Source organism: Camelus bactrianus, chromosome 32 (genome assembly GCF_048773025.1).
Source record: "Camelus bactrianus isolate YW-2024 breed Bactrian camel chromosome 32, ASM4877302v1, whole genome shotgun sequence".
Classification (NCBI taxonomy): domain Eukaryota; kingdom Metazoa; phylum Chordata; class Mammalia; order Artiodactyla; family Camelidae; genus Camelus; species Camelus bactrianus.
In genome coordinates, this window is record NC_133570.1 from 13,648,132 (window position 1) to 13,662,856 (window position 14,725).

Below are 14,725 nucleotides of genomic sequence, written 5' to 3' on the forward strand. Positions count from 1 at the left end.
CCCCAAGGAAGTTGCAAACTCTGAGGGTCGTTGATTGCATTTGGTTAGAGCAACACAGATGAACTCAGACATTTGTCCTAGGTTGGGAGGATTAAAGGTTTATAAAAAAATCTTTTAGGAGATTTCCAATTGTTCTTGAAACACCAATGAAACACCAAGTTCCCCCCCCCCCCCAGCTTTCATCTCCTGGCATCGAGGCTGCCACTTCCAGAGCTGGGGAAGGGAGGAGACCAATTTTATCCAATCTCTTCTTCCTCCTTGTTATCAACTGCAGTTATGTTTGGAGTCCAAGCCCTAGAGCGCTTGACAGCCCTGGTTACTGAGGGTTGGTCATATGCTAAGTATTTTATATGATTATCCTGCATGGGCTCTAATCTTGCTGTTGAGTATTTTAGAAGTCAAGTCCAGAGGGGAGACCTACTCAGTTACAGGATTCCCAGTATAGCCCTGGGAGCTGTGTGGGGACTATTTTTATCCCCATTTTACAGGTGAGCAAATAAAGGCTCAGAGGGGGCCATCACTCACCCAAGTTTTCTTTTTTCGGTGGGGGGAGGTAATTAGATTTATGTATTTATTTATTTATTTTTAATGGAGGTGCTGGGGATCGAACCCAGGACCTCATGCATGCTAAGCACGTGCCCTACCACTAAGCCATACCCTCCCCCTTGCCCAAGTTTTCATTGCTGGAAGAGACAAACACTTGCACTTCCTCCATCCACGAAGCTGGCCACTGGCAGCGTATCCACTCCAAAGCCAAATAGCACAGTCCCCACCCTGCCATAGATCTCAGTCCAGTGTGACGTTAAGTGTCTTGTGCCGGGATTCCTGAGAGTTGGCTCAGGACCTGGCCAGAAGTGGGTGCTCAGAGCCTTTCTGCCAAATTCCCCACAAGCTGGCTGATCTAACTTGGAGACAATGTTAATCTTGATATATATGCAGAGGTCAGTGAATGCTCTCTTATTTCTCAGAGAAAGTTGCACTGAACGCTCGGTGGTCAGAGGAGCTATTTAGGGGAGGAGGGAGCTGAGTCTTGTCTTGGTGTTACAATATCATGTCAGGATCTTGGTGTGCAATGAGGTTCAGGAGGCTGAGCATGGAGGCAGGTGGGGTGACTCTACCTGTGACAGAGCTGAGCCAGGCTGCCTAGAACTGAACCCTGTCTCTGCCACTTCTCCACGATGCCAAACCTGGTCAACGTCTTCCATTTCCTGGGCTCTGGTTTCTCTAGTTGTAAAATATTGATAAGAGGATTGTTTGGGAATTAAACCAGGGGAAGGCATAAGGAAGGGTCTATCTGCAAAGCTCTAAGCACACAGAACACTCAGAAAGTGGCACTGGTTACAGACACTGCCTGTCTCCTATCTCTTTCCATACAGAACCTTTGCAAAATTGCATGCAAGCCACAGGTGGCAATTAATAAAATAATAAAGCCAAGAGTGATTAGCGCATATCAATGAATTCCATTTGATCTCACGGGGTAGACTGGAATTTCTAAAAGTGGCCCTAGCAACATTTTTGCCCCACAGACTTCCAGAACCAGGATGCTTCTCCCATCAAGAAGTGGAGTCTGAGTCTTTCCTTGATTATGGGCTGGACCTAGTGGCTTACTTCTGGCAAATAGAATGTGGTGGCAGGGTGGAGGGTTAAATGCTCCTCAGCACTAAGGACTGAGCTTAAACCAGGCCAGGCCCAGGGTAGGGGACAGGTGCTGACCTCCTCAGTCAGAAAAATTCCCAAGGCTAGGTCATAGATGGCGATACAATTTCTGCCTAACTTGCCCCTGCCCTGGGACACTCACTCTTGCAACCCAGCCGCCACGCTGTGAGGAAGCCCAGACGAGCTCACTGGGAGAACCATGAGGAACGGTCCACATGGAGAAGAGCTGAAGCCTCCTAGCCCGAAGCCAGCATCTGCCCCCAGACATGCGAGTGACAAGCCTTCAAGTCATTCTGCCCTCAGCTCCCAACACCGTGGTACAGAGACTGATGGCCACTGCCACACCCTGTCCGAATCACCGACCCATGGGACCCAGGAGCCTAAGAAAGGGTTGTTTTGTGTCCCTAAGGTTTAGGACATTTTGCTTCTCAGGCTTTGGAACTGGAACATTCTGTGAAGTTAACAGAAGTATATTTGGCTCTGGGCTTCCTAGCTGCCAAAACAAGGAGAGAATTATAGCTAGTTATGAGAGCTGGAAGCGCTCATCACTCAAATCGAGATGTTTGCTGAAAACCAGGAGGGAGATTTCCCTTGGGTTCTTGTAAAGATGATGTCGAGCTGTGTAACCTTTTGGTGATGTTCTTGCCAATACCACCACGTTAAGCCCGATAGCAAATATTATAGGACTGCGTGTCCTGAGTTCCTGGGTTGTGCTACAAACCCCCCAGATCGCAATTTGACAAAATCAATAGTCCAGAGGCCAAAATGATAAAATCTAGTTACTGATGTCTCTGTGGGTCTGGCTTAATTTGGAGGCATATATTATAGAGATCAGTAAGCAGTTGGGGCCAGGCCTTTATTGTTAGAACCCAGAGCAGAATCGGGCACAAGAGGCAGTGAAAGTGTTTGTTGAATGAATAAAGAAAAAGTCTTTCATTGACATGATTTCTTATAAACAAGAGGAGTTGCGAGAAATTCTCTGGTTGAAGAGGTAAAAAGTCAGCTTTGGAACTGAGAGAAATCCAGGTTCAAATCCCCCTGCCCCCGAAACCTGGGATTAGCTGTGTGACCCTTAGTGACTTACTTAACTTCTCTGAGCCTGGTTTCCTTATCTCCAGGACAGAGAGACTAGCCCCCATCAACCCGTGCAGGAAGAGCCACAGCAAGCTTTTAAAGGATCACGTGGCGGGATGGCTGAGGTCCGTCTGAACAGCCGCGAAAAGGCCTTTCTCTTTCGCTCACTCTCTCTCTCCTGGGTTTAACACTCTCCCCCGGCCACTTGAGAACAACAAGTTGCCGTTTCAAGTGGTTCCCCTGGGAACAGGGCCCCAGGTGGGGAGCTGGGGCGGGACCATCTCCCTAGCACTCAGGGCTGAGCTAAAAACAGGCCAGGCCTGGGGTGGGAGGGGGGTGACCTCCTCCCTCTGCGAACTGTGTCCTGCCCTTCGGGGAAGCGGGCGGCCGGGTGCCCGGCCCTGCCTCACTTCCTCCCCTCCCCCAGCATCGCCCTGTCAGGACTTCTCCTCTCAAGGAGGGAACTGTAAGTACTTTAGACAACAGGCTGATAGTGTCAGAGAGATGGATGGGTCCCGCGGCTTATCTTGCTTAAAGAGACACGACTGGCCGGGCCTGGGCCTCTCCCCCTCCTCTTCCTTCCCAGCCTGGGACTCTAGCTTTCTTTCAGACACACACACACACACACACACACAAGGGCACAGGCTCTGGGAATCTTCTTTCTGTTTCTCAGGACAGCATACCTTGTCTTCCTCCCCCTCCTCCGCTGTCCTCATCCCCCATACATCTCTGAGCGCCACTGGGACACAGATTGTGGTGTTAGAGGGACTGTGAGTCGATGCTGGAAACTGAGGTGGGGGCAGGGATGAGGCAACTGTCCTTCCCTCCCTTTAGCAGAATTACTTAAAAAAAGAAAAAGAAAAAAAAGAAAGGAAGGAAGGAAAGAAAGAGAGAGAGAGAGAAAAGAAAGAAAGAAAGAAAGAAAAGAAAGAAAGAAAGAAAGAAAGAAAGAAAGAAAGAAAGAAAGAAAGAAAGAAAGAAAGAAAGAAAGAAAGAAAGAAAAGAAAAGAAAGAAAAGACAGAAAGAAAGAAAGAAAAGACAGAAAGAAAAAGAAAAGAAAGAAAGAAAAGGAAAAATAGAAAAGAAAGAAATCAGTTCTTCTTCACGCCTATATGATAGTTCCTTCAAATCCAGACCTCTTCTTCTAGATTCTAGAATTGCTTTCCAAAGCGTGCTAGTTCTCCTGGGCTTTGGGGCTGCAGGATGAAATACGAAAGGAGAGATGCTTGGGGTTCCAGCCCAGATTCTAAGCTCAGACTCACAGGGACAAAGGCACAGGATGTTGGCCAACAGGATACTCCTCGAAAACTAGAAATTATGAATTAGTGAAGGAACTTGAGAGCAATGTCGATTCCAAGAAAAAGTAATTTCCCTGCAATGTCCCTTCTGGGTTCCTAACCCGGAGGAGTTGTTCCTAATCACGGGCGATTCTGCTCCCCAAGGGATATTTAGCAATGTCTGGAGACATTTTTGACATTCGTGTTGTGTTTAGAGGGGGTTACCCCCGACACCTAGTGAGTGGAGGCTAAGGATGCTTTTCAGTACCCTGCAGAGCACAGGACAGCCCTCCCAACAAAGAAGGACCCAGCCCCCAATGTCAACAACGCAAGGTTGAGAAACTGTGCCCTCGAGAAATACCAGCGAAGATGCATAAGGAAGAATGTACAAAGAAGTTCCCAAAAGTTTTTTTTTTTTTCTTAAATCAGCAACGACTTGGAAATAGCTTAAATATGCATGAATAGGGGACTAGCTAAATGCATAAATCTTGACTCCGGCTGCAAGTTAAAATCACTGCAATGATAACATTCTGATGCCTAGACCCTGCCTTCAGCGCTCTCATTCAGTTTATCACTGGGGAGGGGTCCAGGTGTTCATGTTTTATAAAGGAACGCCCCTCTCCCCCGGTGTTTTACACATGCAGCCAGTGTTGAAAAACTAGGTTCAAGCTACCTTCAGGAGTGCAATGCAACAGTGAAAACCAGTGAGGTCAGTGTGCACGCACCTATATGCTGAAATTCCCAGACGCATCATGGAATGAAAAAAAAGTACCCAGTTGTAGAATCATACGATGAATGGGGGTCCCGTTCAGAAAGAACAAAACAAATCAACCCACCCCACCGGAAGAGTTTACCTACCAAGAATGTACGCACATGCAAAACAAGGCTACCTGTTGTGTGATGGGCAGGGTAGGGCAAGGATAAGATGGGCTCCAGAAAGACACCTGCATCCCGAAATGCTGTCAGTGGTTACTTCCTGGGAGATGCTGAAAGAACCAAGATGAGGGTGGGGTCCATGGGAACCTGATCTGCAAGGTTCGTTTTTTTAAGCAAGGAGAATGGATTCGTGGTGGTGTAGGTAAAACTTCATGACGATGGGAAATCAGAGGAGGAAACTGGGTGTAGAGTCACTTAAGACCATGGAAATCCAGTGAGGTCCGCTACTGCTGCCAGGGCACCAGACCTTTCTCAGCTGAGGCCTGGGCTTATTTATGTATTTAATATCTGGAGGCAGTGATTTCTCCCTTGCTCCCCTTCCTGCACCCCAGCTTTGTGGCTGCCCGGAGGAACGGACAGCTGACTGAAGGAGAGGCTGACAGCCGCTCGTTTTATTAATAAATGTCACATCCAGGGAGCTTAAACTGCCAGATTTCTCTCTCTCTCTCTCTCACTCTCTCTCTCTTCCTAAAAGACTTCTGTCAGTGATCAAAGCTGTTCTGTGTTTCTGGGCAAAGTTGGGGGGAATCAGTGGGGGCGAGGGAGGCTGTCCCACTGCAAGGAGCTGAAGATCCCCACTTGGATTCGAGAAGGAAGATAATAAAGGCTCGAAGCTGGCAGTGACAGGCAGGGGGGTGACTCTGGGGATCATTCTACCTTCATGCAGTCAGTTATTCCCCGTTTTTTTGTACACCTTCTACATGCCTGGTCCCGTGCCAAGTGATGAGAAAGACATGAAAAGGCATATAATTATTTCGGCCTTCAGGGAGACAAATAAACATTCATTTCTCTCATTAACACGTATTTGCTGTGCACCTACTATGTGCCAGCCATTGCTGGGTACTCAGAATCCACATTCCCAGTAACGATGATAACAATATTTATATAACGTAAGACTTAATACATAATATGCCAGGCACTGTGCTCTGCTTTTAATATACGTTGACTTATTTAATCTTTAAGACACACTTATGAAGTAGATTTTACTCTTATCCTTATATACAGGAAGAATTGGGGGCACAGAGAGGATAAGGAACTTGCTCAAGGTCACACAGCTGGTATGTGGAATAGCTGAGATGTAAACCCATTTAGCTTGGCTCTAAAACCTCTACTTTTACTCACTCCATTTTGCTTTTGGTAAGGAATGTGGACACCATCCTTGCCCACCCTGGACCTAAAAGGCAAATGTACGCATGCTGGGAAGTGGGTGAGTTAGACACAGATTAATTACCTGGAGAGAAGGTTGACATGTCCTGGTGTGGGGACCAAAGGGAAGGCTTCTCTGAGGAAGTGTTCTTTCAGCTGCAGTCTGAAAGATAAGTTAGGGGTTAACTAGCAAAAGTAGGGGGACATTGGTTCTCTTGGCAGAGAGAAGCGCATGTGCAAAGGTCCTGAGGTAGGACTGAGCTTAATCAATTCTTGGAACAGGAAGAAAAACTCAGTGTGGCTGGAGTACAAGGGGGCCTGGGGCAGGGAGCGGAGAAGCCCAGGTGGGTGGGCAGGGGCCAGGTCTTTACTCTTCAGAACCTGGAGAAACATGGCAGGGTTTCCAGCAAGGGAGCCTTGTGAAACGGTCACTCTGGCTGAGTGAAGAGGGGCATGGGGCATTTCAGTCCAGCAAGGGCAAAGATGGGAAAAGAAGGGGGGGACCCTTAACTCAGCAGGGAGAGCGAGAGGTCATGACCTCCTTTCCTTTCATGCTCTTTCCTTCCCAACTGACCCCTCTGAATCCTTCCCTAGTTCCCTCCCCGACCGTGGCCTGAATAGCCACACCCACTCAGCACTCAGGTGTTTTTGCCCTGTTTTCTGATACGTGCCCATGTGCAGCCTCATGCATGGCTACCTTGTCTCTCTGAGTAGATTGGGGTACGGATGACCGGATACCCACCTTTGAGGCCTCTCAGGCAGACACTGTCAGTTCCTTGCCTTTTTTCCTTCCCCTGATCAAGGCAGCAATATGCCCACGGCAATCCCTTTCTTTTCTCGGTCAAGTACTTGCTTTCCCAGCTTCCCTTGCAGCAAGAAGTGACCATGTGATTCAATTCTGGCCAAAGAATCGTGGAGGAATCCTGTTGGGGAGGCACCTAGGAAACATTTTCCTTTCTTTCTTTCTTTTTTTTTTTTTTTTAAAGGAAACATTTCTCTATTGGTTCCTTCCTCCCTGATTTGGCCACTGGAGTGAAGTGTGATATTTGGTGCACGTGGGCATGTATCAGAAAACAGGGCAAAAACAGAACACCTGAGTGCTGAGTGGGGGTGGCTATTCGGGCTGCGGTCGGGGAAGGCGGCGGTTCTCATGTGACCACAAGACCTGTGAATGAAACTCATCCATCCCATATCTCCTGGGAACACACCTTCCTTAGTATCTCTGCTGTGCTCAGTCCCTGGAGAAGCAGCCCAGGGGAAGTGTGGCTTTGGTGCAAACCTAGTGGTGGGTTTCGAAGTGCAGCAGCTGGAGCTCTTGGCCGATGAATTACTCTCCCCGTAGTCGGGGGTCTGCAGGTTATATTCTCATGGCTACCACAGCATCATCTCATTCAATTCCTCATCCACCCTATGAAGTGGTAGCCTACGCTGATTTAGTTAGAATGCATTAGGCTGTCCTAAAGAAAACTTGTAATGTCCCATAGCGTTCTCAGGGTGGGGCAGCACCAGGGTTGATTAACTCAGTGATGTCCACCCAGGCAAGGATCCAGCCTCCTTCCCCTGTCTTGCTCTGCTGTTCTGAGCCTTCTCATCGACAATCTGTACGGGTGCCAGCTGACTTCAGCAGTTCCCCTTTCTACAATTCCATAAAACCTAACTGTCCAGGGGCAGAGGAGGGGCTGCCCCGCCTGTGTCTATTTCCTGGAAGCCCTGACCCACACCTCAAATCTCATTGGTCAGAACTGGCTCAGGGGCCTCTTCGGAAAAGGATCATTGGCAGGAAGAACAGGATGTTCATCGTAGGCTTAGTCTAAGCCGAGTGCAGCCCAGGGGCGGAGCTCTGCCTCCCTGGGGGCATGGGGTCCTTCTCACGGTCATCAGAGTCTAACATGAGTTGAGCATCTTTGGCCGTATTCCTCCAAGTGTGATTCAGGGAGCCAGGCTCCTTCTATCTTAGGCACATAGTCTCCTTGGGGATCAAAGAAAGAAAAGAAGATCATAGATGTGCAGAAGTCTCATGGCTGGACCTGGAGGTAATGGATACACTTCCAATTATCTCCCATCGGCCGGGACCGAGATACATGTCTTCAACCTAACAAGGGATCCTGGGGAATAAAAGATTGAAGTGGTGTTTTATGAACACATACTATTATCTCTGCCACACCCACCAATGAGTCCCAAAAGGAGGCAGACGATGGGAAATGTGAACTCTCTAAACAAATGGATATTTACCACCGTGTTTGAAAGGCCTGTCTCATGCCTTCAGAGTCCCTCTGACCCTCTCCCGGGTTTCTCGAAGCTCTGTGCAGTCTGTGGTTCCTGGGGGCCTCGAATCTGAACCAAGAGAACCCCGAGAAGGAAGAAAAGCTATCTGGCTTTAAACTATTCCCAGACGAAGCGGCTCTTAGTGCCTAAGCCCTGAGGGGAGAGACTCACTCGCCTTGAGACACTGTCTGAGCCAACACCTGGAAGAGATTGATTGAGAGACAGTTAATACGGCTGCGTGATTTATGACGGGGAGATATTGTAGCCAAGGTGCGCGGGCAGGGGGGTGGGCGGCATGAGTACGGGCGATGCTAGGTACTTACTGCTGGGTTGGGAAACACTTGATAAGCTTCCATGGTGGAGCTCGTGGCTGAGGGAGGGGGAGGGCCAGACAGACGGAGCTGGGAGAGCTGGCTCCCAGGCTGGGTGTGGAGGTGGGCTCCGGGCTGTGGAGTTCTTCTCCCAGGGAGGCTGGTTTCGGTGGGACCCCGGGCTCAGCCTCGCGTGGATGAACGGTCCCACGTGAAACACCACCTCTGTCGGGAGCCCTCCGCACCTGCTGGCGCCCATTGTGTTGGCTTCCCATCGTGGTCTGTCCAAGTGCTTAATTCACACTCGTGTCTGAAAGCAGACGTCTCTGGGAGAGTGAGGGTTCCTCGGGCTTGCTGCTCTCTGAACCTCACTCTCTTTCTCTGAATTAGTAAGAATCTTCTCTTCCAGCAGCTTAGCTGATCTTTGCGCTATCTTGGACATCTTGGTGACTTCTTGTGAATTTCCTACGCATTGTCTATACCTCAAGTTCCCATCTGCAAAGTAGGGATGAGGAGGTCTGCTTTGCTTGCCTTGCCTGCAAGTGCACAAGCATAATACTAGTTGAATGCTTAAGGTCAAGTGTGTTGGACATGGGTTGGAGCCCTGGCTCCACTCCCTACCAGCTGTGTGGCCTTGAGAAAGTTACTTAACCTCTCTGAGAGAGTCTCTGCTTACTCTCCTATGAAATAAATGACAGCTACCTCTTAAGGTTATATGGAATTAATATGATGATATTGGTAAGGTGCTAACCTCAGGAGCTGGCACACAACATGAACTCAACAAATGAGACATAAAATCATGACTGCTGATAATACTAATATTGAGGATGGCTGAAGGGCTTGCACAAGAAAGTGTTTACATATAAGCCATTGTTACCATTGATCACACACCCCGAGGATCATGCCCAGCTCTGTCCAAGAGAAAAGCTCTAGGGTCCTCTCAAAACTCTCTAAGGATTTCTTTAGCAGGTTTCACACATTTTTGGCCAAACTCCTATCAGCCAGTTGGAGAACTGAGGCTGAAGAATTCCATATTTAATTTCCATTGCCTGGAGAATATTCTTCTGGAAAGCTCCACTGTACATATATCTTGGTAGGTCAGTGGAGGAGGTGTTTAAATAAACGAATAGATGAAAATACAGTCTGATAGGGGCTCCCTGTGGAGTCAGTATGATGATCACAGGATAATTTTCTGGAATGACCCAGGAAAGAATTCCAGAAGCACATGACATTAGAGTTGGGTTTGCAAGGATAACGGGAACTTGGCAGCCACTTTTTTAAGGCCCCTGCTTGTTGAAGCTTTTCCGTCGGTGGGTGGCTAGCATGCCTGTATCCATGGCTGATAGCATCACTTATACCTTCAGGGAAGACCCAGAAAGGCCCAAGAGCTGGGAAGCATGGGTGATGGAAAGAAGGAAACTAAATAACTAAAGTGAGCTGGACATTTTTGGAACAATCTCTTTGTAGTAGCCCTCTCATCGTTTTATCTTTTTCTGGCAGAATCACCCCATTTTTCCTTTGTAGAACCACTTATTCTCTGATCCCCCTGTGAGTGGGGTGGAGTCGATCATGTTGTCTGGTTCCCAGGGTGGAGACATGTCCGAAGCCTGGCCAGAGCGCTCCAGTCCTCAGTGACTGGTTTAGGGATGGTCATGTGACTTTCAACCAGGCCAACGAAACTCAGCTGGTACCTTTGCCGATATGGTTGGGGAAGAGAGGCTCTCTCTTTCTGCGGGTCTTGAAGTTGGGTGGATGTGAGCCTAGAGTTCCAGGAGGCCACCATGGGAAGAAGATTGGACTGGGAAGAAAGCTAATAGGGAAGAGAACTGAGCAAAGGAGAGAGAGAGAGAGAGAGAGACCAAGTTCTGATAGCATCATCATGCTCTGGCTTCTTGGACACTTGAGTTGTACGTCTCCTGTGTTGCTCAGGCCAGTTGGAATGGGGTTTCTGTTGCTTGCAATCACAGCAATCCTAATATACCATTTATTCTGCCAGTATGGATTGACCCTGACTACACGCTAGGCACTGAGGATACCACCGTGTTGCAGTGCAAAAACACTGAGTAATAATGCATTTAAGACATTAAAACATTCAGTAAGAATAATCATTATTATGGAAATTCCTGAGCTTAGCCTAGAGTATACATAGCTGTCTCATTTACTCTTCACATTGGTTCTACGAGGAAAGATCTGTGATCCCCGTTTATGATGAGGATGCTAAGCTTTGGGGAGCACAAGCAGAATGTCAAATATCTTCCTTGCTTATCCCAGGCTAGACATGAGGAAGTGGGATTTAAACCCAGAAAGTCAGTTGCCCCAGCCCTGTGCTGGCACTGGGGATAAAAGCCAAAGGAAACAATGGCCCTTCTTTCCAGAAGCTCAGAGTCTGCAGGACTGATCACCCTGTAGAGATAGAGAAAGGGGCCAGGGGTGGAGTGTGAGGAGGCAGGGAGGGTTCTGGAAGCTCACAGGACTGCTGGCTGGTTGATTTTGCTTTGCCTTCACCAACCAAACAGCGACAGCTACCCATCTTCCATCTCTCCTGGGGGCAGTTATTCATGTGTTGAATTCATTCATTCAGCAAATCTTGTTTACAAGCCAAATGTTCCAGAGTCTGGAAACACAGATGTCAACAAGACAGTAAAGAAATCTTCCCGCTTGTGGCATCTGTTCTAGTGTGTGTGTGGTGGGGAACACTGGCAATGAGCCATCAAACAACTAAACAAAGAAAGTCATTTCTGATGGTGAAAAGGAAATAAACTGGGTGATGTAAGAGCATACCTAGAGGAAGCCTACTTTGGGTCAGGTAGTCAGGGAAGGCTTCTCAGAGGAGGTGGCGACCTGGTTGAGATTTGATGGTTGAGAAGGAGGCAACTGTGTCAAGGTCTGGTGGAGCCTTCTGGCTATAAGCCAGACGATTTGCTATGTCTTCATTGTAGGTGAGAAAGATGAAGGAATCAGGCTCCTAGCCCCAAGCTGAGCAAACTAAGGGTAGTGATTTTATTGACTAGCCCAAGAGCACAGGGAGTTGGATCTGCCTAGTTGGGGCCCCAGGGAGCTCTTTCCAGCTGGGCGCTTGAATCTCTGTCCGCTGGTTCTTCCAGAGGTCAGCCTGTAGCTGCGCAGAGGACCTTGGGGACATGCCAGCCCTGGAGCCAAGGCCGGAGGCAGCCCGTGCCCACCCTCCACTGGGCTTAAGAGAATTCGCTCATCGGGCACTCACCCTAGGGTCTTTCACGGAAGAGCAGCCAAACCAGGCTGGATCCCAAGGTCACCACCGTAAGTTTTTCCTTGCCTCCAGATAGTGAAGACAGCTGCTTTAAAACCAACTTGGCTTCTCTGTTTTTATAGGGGAATGAACTTTTTCATAGCTCCAAGGGACCAGAAGGTCATGGAAAGGCCCTGATGCTGTATTATGAGTTCTTGGGCGAGGCTGATGATAACACGAGCTGAGTCCTGGTAACCGCCTGTTTGGGCTGCGGGGGCTGGTAGTTACTAGGGTAATCTGATCTTATAATAAAAATAATAGAAGGAAAGCACAAACCCCATCCTACCGAGCAGTACTGTTCACGCATGCCCTGTGGGTTTTTCTTATTGGATCCTCGGTCACTATGGGAACAGCTCTGAGTGGTGGGTTATTGGGGTGATTAAGGTTTTGAGTCTCATTGACTTAGGTGCCAATCCTGGCTCCACCTCTTACTACTATACAACCTTGGTTAGGTTTAGGCAGCCTGTCTGAACCTCAGTTTCCTCATTTGAGAAATGGGTACGATAATGACCTGTGTCTCAGGCTCATTGGAGGTGAATGAAGCGAAACCCTTAGCACATTGCCTGGACCACAGTGAAAAGCTTGGCAACTGAGAGCTTTTACTCTTACTGTTATTATTAATGGTTATTATTAGTCCTCAGAATGAGTTACAGTTCAGGGCATGCCGTGCTTCCAGATGAGGAAATGGAAGCACGGAGCGAAAAAGGGAACTTGTTTTAGTCAAAGCTTCCCATCTTCCACGTCAATAACAGGCTTTACAGACCCAAAGAGTGGGGTTTTAAACGTCTTCCCCATAAATAAAGGGGGAAAAAGCAATCTCTCAGCCCTGGAGATGACTTTCCAGCCCAGGATAAGCAAGTAAGATATTTACGACGCGGCTTTAATAGAGGGGATATTGTTCTGCGTGGACTGAGAGGGCACATCGAAAATGCTTCCACTGCCTTTTTTTTTTTTTTTTTTTTTTTTTTTGCTGAGGCTGTCTTTTTCATAAAGAAAGATCGTATTGCCTCCCATCGGGGCTACTCGGCTAATTCCAGGTGGTAGCTCTGGGAAAACCCCGGGAGAACATTTGAGCGAGGAAGGATTTGGGAGGGGAGCAAGATGAATTACCTCCCCTGGTTTGCAAGGAAAGGAGAGGAAAACATAAAAATGGAATTAAGGTTAGTAAGGGAAGTCAGCAAAGGGCCTTTTGGGGACGTAGCAATAACAGGACAGCAACAAAGTTTGGCAGTTACGAAGCACCTACTGTGTGCTATGGTTCTCAGTGGCACTTGATGACTTTCACTTTCCCATTTGATCCTTAAAAACAACAGACAAGAAAGATGGGTGTTTCCTAGTTTACGGGTGGTCCAAGCGAGCCTAGAGAAGTCATTTTCTGTTGAGCCCTGGATTCCAATTCAAGCCCGGCTGGCTGCTTTCAAAGTCCACTTTCCCCCCAACTATCAAATTGCCCCGCCAGGATGATGGATGTGGACCACAAAGATCTGCCCGGAGGGAAGGGAGGCCCGGCCTTGTGGGGGGCAGGTGGTGTGTGTTTGGCTTATCTGGATGTGTTGGCCTCCTTGCTCGATGGAGAAATTCTGGCCTCTGCAAGTGCCCTCCTTTCTCGCCAACGGGCCAGAGGCTGCAGCCTCACTACCTCTCCCTCCTCCCACCACCCACACACTCGCGAGTCACTTCCAAGGGTGGAGAAGCCTTTGAAGTCGATGGCGACGCCGTGGAAGGCGAGGGCGTCAGGGAACTGTGGAGGAGGTGAACACGGGGCCAGCAGATAAGCAACCTAAACAACCACGAGCAGCAGGAGGAATTTCCGACAGCGGGTCCTCGCCTGGGTTTTGCTTAGTCTAGTTTTTAGAGCCATGAAGGATGGTGTTCCCAAACCCAGCTAAGCCAGAAACGGAAGGGAGGATGAGCTCAGCCGTTGTCCGTGAGCCTTCCCCAGGGCTAGGGCTCTGGGCTGTCTTGTCCCCGCCACTGACTTGCCCGTGGCTTCCTCCTTCCCTGTCTCCATACTGAATAATTCAGCATGGAGCCCGCAGAGTCCTGGAAGGTGCATTTTGTGTGGATGTGTGTTTTGTGTGGATGTGTATTTTTCTCTTGAGAGTTATCCATAGCTTATATCAGAGTCTCTGTGATCCTTTTTTGGAAAAGGCAACAATTCTTTGGAATAAATGAATCAAAAAATGCAAACTGTTACCAAGAAGGCGGAGAATGCCAACCGTATTTTCGTATTTTCGTTAACAACATTCATTGACTGTCTTAGAACTCGACCCTGAGATAAGGATCTGAGGGCCAGTAAGCTTTTCTTTTATTTCGTTTTGTTTTGCTTTTGGAGGTGATCCCAGTAAGCAGCAGGAAGAGTGCAGAGAAATTTAAAGGAAAGCGGTCAATACGGAATGTGTAAATTAGCAGGTAGCTGCTGGGGGAAATGGAAGCTCAGTGCTGCTGGGGACCTCTGAGAGGTGATGCAAAACATGGCTTGGAGTTGTCTCCCAGGAGGGACAAAAAAGCTGGCACATATATATTTCCCGCTCCAGCCTGTCTTTGGCCGAGGGCTACACCTGGACTTCTGGTCCACCCTGTGAGCGAAGGCCAGGGGATGCCTCCAGGTGGAGAGTTGTACATGTTTGCACTAGGAAGCCATCAGCCTGCATAGGAGGCGTACGGGCTGAGAGCGTATGGGCGAACTCCCCACGGCACCTACTACATCCATAAATTCACATTTACTTGTTTTATTGCTGAGTGCGATTCTCTACTTATGGGAGACACAGCTCTGAAGATGACAAGCTTG